This window comes from Adiantum capillus-veneris, unplaced genomic scaffold, assembly GCF_014529385.1.
Source record: "Adiantum capillus-veneris isolate H3 unplaced genomic scaffold, ASM1452938v2 Hic_scaffold_269, whole genome shotgun sequence".
In the NCBI taxonomy this organism is placed as follows: Eukaryota; Viridiplantae; Streptophyta; class Polypodiopsida; order Polypodiales; family Pteridaceae; genus Adiantum; species Adiantum capillus-veneris.
This window is the reverse complement of record NW_028221398.1, coordinates 18,480-22,623: the sequence shown is the minus strand read 5'-3', so window position 1 is coordinate 22,623 and position 4,144 is coordinate 18,480. Positions and strand designations below refer to the sequence as shown.

The window sequence follows — 4,144 nt, the reverse complement described above, 5'->3', positions numbered from 1 at the left end:
CCATTCTGTACAACCTACAGCCACCAAGTTATACATCTTGGCATTGCCCTTTTTAGCTATATTGAGAAAAAGATAATGTCCATGGTTCTCTTTAAAAGTTGTATTGTGTCAATTTGCACCCTCCTACAACCTTTGCTTCATAACAAAACAGCCTGAAAACCAGGAGGATAGAGTCTGTGTCTTTCAAAAGCCAGCAAGCGTCTTTCAAAAGACAGCATCCAGGCTTCTGCCATAGGAAGGTGGCCAAACATGGTACTTATGATAGATTAAGCATATTCAACAGTTCCTACTGCAAGGGCTGCTAAAGGTCTTTCCAAGTAAGTGGTTCCTACCTGCATATGCACACCATCTGAATGTGTTTCTGCTTTAAGAGTTGACTTTAAATAATAGCTTAGCATATTGTTTTGAGAAAAAAATTGGTTGTCAGGGTGACTATCTACATGAAGCTTTCTCACACATCAACAAAGATGGCTCTCATACTATGATGCGGTCTGATGAAGTTGTTACTGCACTCAACAAGAAATTGCCTGTGCAAATCTTGTGATTTGAATGAAATCCATGAAATATGCCGGCGGTCTTAATCTTTTCCTGTTAAATCTGCTACTTATGCTACATAGACTTCAGAACAAAAAGCTTTTGTAGACATAGGATCAGCCTAGAGCTTCAAAAGACCTGGAAGTACCCAGCCAGCTCCGATCCATGGTTCCCACTGAGTTCTTACACATAGCCCCCCAAGGATAGGTCTTCATGTCCAACAAGCTGGACTATGCATCTCTCCTGACCCGGCCATACTCAACATGAATGAATGTCCCCGACAGCTCAGGTCTCTCAGTGTCAATCCTTGATGCCACAGTGATTCCATCCCAATATTCTCCAATGGAAACATGCTGCATTGACCCACAAAATGGCTCTTCTCAATTGAAACAAGACACAAAGCCAGTCTTATTGTTAGATTTTCCATTACAGATGCTGCATTGACCCTATAGAATGGCTCTTCTTGATTGAAATAGAAGAGTATTCTCAATTTAATGCAAGCCCCTTTATGATGCCAGAGGTCTGGATTCTGTCTCATGGTAAAGATGAGAGGCTTGCGTGTGAGAAGCCAAGTTTGACGACTAAAGAATGTAATAATATTCTGACAAGTAGCATCACCTTTTAATGAAAAGGGTCCCTGGCCTGTGCAAAAGGTGTACCTCAGTTCAGGTTACCTAATGGATACATACACCTTACACACATGTTACTTGTTTAACCAACGATAATCCACTTCAACCAGGAAATTGAGCGCCGTGACACTTTCCATCATCAAGCTGATGTGATCAATCATTGAGCTCACAAGCACTCTAAATCTAAATCTTCAAAAACATCTACACACCTCCACAGCCAACATTGCAAATAATATTAGACATCAAGATAAATGCCGCACCATCCTGAATTTGAGAGACCATGCCGCACGAAAAGCTGTTCTGCCTATATCCAATTCATTATGGGTCCTGCTCGTACCTAGCAAGCATACCCAGAAGCCAAGATCTGGCCGTATATTCATCCCTGTAAGATGTTCTCCAATCTTTCAAAATCACCAGCACGTCCAAGAAGATCTACCATGCTGCAAAAATGTTGAAGACCTGGTGCTATCCCACAGTCAGTCGTCATGTGATGGAAGTATTCAACACCCCGGATAACAAGGCCTTTATGGCTACAAGCAGACAGCAGCGAAGCAAATGTGATCGCATCTGGCTTCATATCAGCCTGTACCATTCGATCAAAAGTGTCAAAGCAAGCTGTGCTGTTGCCGACTCCTGCATAGCCCGTTATACATGCAGTCCACGACACAGCATCGCTATTTTCCAAGCTATTGAAGACTGCTTGAGCATCTGCCATGCTTGCACAGCTCCCATATGCATGAATAAGAGTGTTGGTCAAAGAAGAATTTTGGTCCATTCCTGCAGAAACAATGATGAAATGAAGCTCTCTGCACAATTCCAGGCTTCCAATTTCACTGCAAGCTTGTAAAGTGCACAATAATGTAACATCACTGAGTGGCATAGACTGTGCTTTTATCCTTTCAAACAGAGAAAAAGCTTTTTCTTCTTGACCATGTTCTGCATATGCTGAAAGCATGGCATTCCATGCCATGATATCACGCTGGTACAATTCATTAAACACCTTTTCTGCCTCTGAAAGGGACCCATGTTTACCATACATGGTTATAAGGACAGTGCCAATTACAACATTGGAAGAAAAACCTTTCGAACGCACATCCATATGTATGGCCCGAACTATATCCATGGCTGGAACGCCAGCATCACTGACAGATTGTTCTCTTGCAAGAATGCAGCAAGCTTGAAGCACAATCACAAATGTCTGCTCATCTGGGCGAACACCTGCTTTTACCATCTGCTCATAGAACTGCAAAGATTTCTTTGCTTGATTATTTTGTACATAAGCGGAAAACATGACCGTCCATATTGCACTATTTCTTTCAGGTGAATTCAGAAATACATTCTCAGCCTCTGCCAGGGTCCCAAACTTTTCATACAAGCTTACCAATATTGTACTTACATAAAGGTCCAAAGATAAGCTCTTCTTTCTAGCATCCGCATGTAATGCTCGAGTAATTTCTAGGGTGATAGTCTTCACACTCTGCTCTTCCATGTCTCCGAGAGTTTCGCAAGCTTGAAGAGCAGCTACAAATGTCTGCATGTCCAACCTGACACCTTCCTGTCGCATCTGACGGTAGAGAAGCAAAGCCTTTTCTCCCTGGCCGTGTTGCACATATGCTGAAAGCATAGCTGACCAGCACACAACATCTCGAGAGTGAAGGCCACAGAATGTATTTTCAGCTTCAATTACTGACCCACAATTAGCATACATGGTAATGAGGCTGGCACCCACAAAGAGGTCCATGTGGTAGCCTTTGCTCCGTGCTTCGTCATGTAGCTTTCTGCCTTGTCCGAGATCAAGAATGTTTCCACACGCTCTAAAAAGGCTCACAAAAGTAAAATCATCTGGTTCAACACCATCTTCCCGCATCCTATGATACAGGCGAAGTGCTTCCTCGCTGTGACCACAGTCCACAAATGCGGTGATGATGGCAGTCCAAGAGTAGACAGTTCGCAAAGACAATCCATGATGAATGAGGCATGCATCTCTCAGACCACCGCACTTGGCAAGAGTGACCACCAGATAGTCACCAAGAGAACCTTCGAGGCAAACATGATGCTCGTCGAGATGGGAACGGACCTGCTTTGCATGCAGAAGAGACTTCTTTCGATTGCAGGCTTTGAGAAGGGCCATGTATGTACTGCGGGACACAGAAGATGATGATGGATCGTAGAGTGAGAGGGCATGGACGGCTTGATCAAGAAGGCCATGGTTGCAGAGGGAAACAACTGGACTTTTGGAGGGTTCAGCCAGAATGGGCCTAGGCTTGGGCGAGTGCCTCTGGAGGTTTTTCTCCTTTTCATGCGTGTGCAGCTCATCTTGCTTTGGTTGTATTGTAGCAGCAGCAGCATCCAGCAAATTAAGTGCTACCATGGCATCTTTGTGCACCGCATGTTCTCTCTCTCACAGTGAGCCGCTCTCCCGACTCGACCAGACTCGACCTGACTGAAGTGCCAGAGTGCCATTGAATTGGAGTTGCCAAGTAAGAGCGCATTCGCACGTCGATGGGCACTGGGCAGGGTTTAAGCTAACGTACTCAGATTTGGCGCCTTGCTGTATACTGTTAAGGAGCCTGCTTCTGTTAGCAAATGCTGCCTGTGAGTCTCAACTCTTCCGAAATCGGCAAAGTTGGAAAATGCCTCTTCTGCTGAATAAGGCTGGGATCAAACGAGGCAGAGGCAGAGGTAAGGAAAGGGGCGTGTTGCCTTGGTGGCGCTCTCTCACTGGGCAAAAAGGAGGCTACAAACTTTCGGACCCACCTCAAGATGAACGAGCCCGACCCCCCCGCCCCCCCCCCCAAAAATGCAGAGCTCCATCTGCTTTTGCAGTGCAAAATGTAGATCTCTGAGGTTGAACCTCAATGGCGGCTCTCATGTTTGCTACGAATCAGTAGAGTTTCCTACCTCCGCCTCTTGTGAACAGTGAGGCTGCAAACAGCCTTCGAGGCTCTTATTACCGTCTTAACTTTAAACACAAATGCTCA

General features: G+C 45.0%; 1 pseudogene; it reads right to left on the bottom strand.

Moving 5' to 3' along the window:
- Positions 1 to 1,075: 1,075 nt before the first annotated feature.
- On the bottom strand, positions 1,076 to 3,939 carry LOC147417351 (pentatricopeptide repeat-containing protein At1g15510, chloroplastic-like; annotated as a pseudogene).
- Between the last annotated feature and the right edge of the window lie 205 nt (positions 3,940 to 4,144).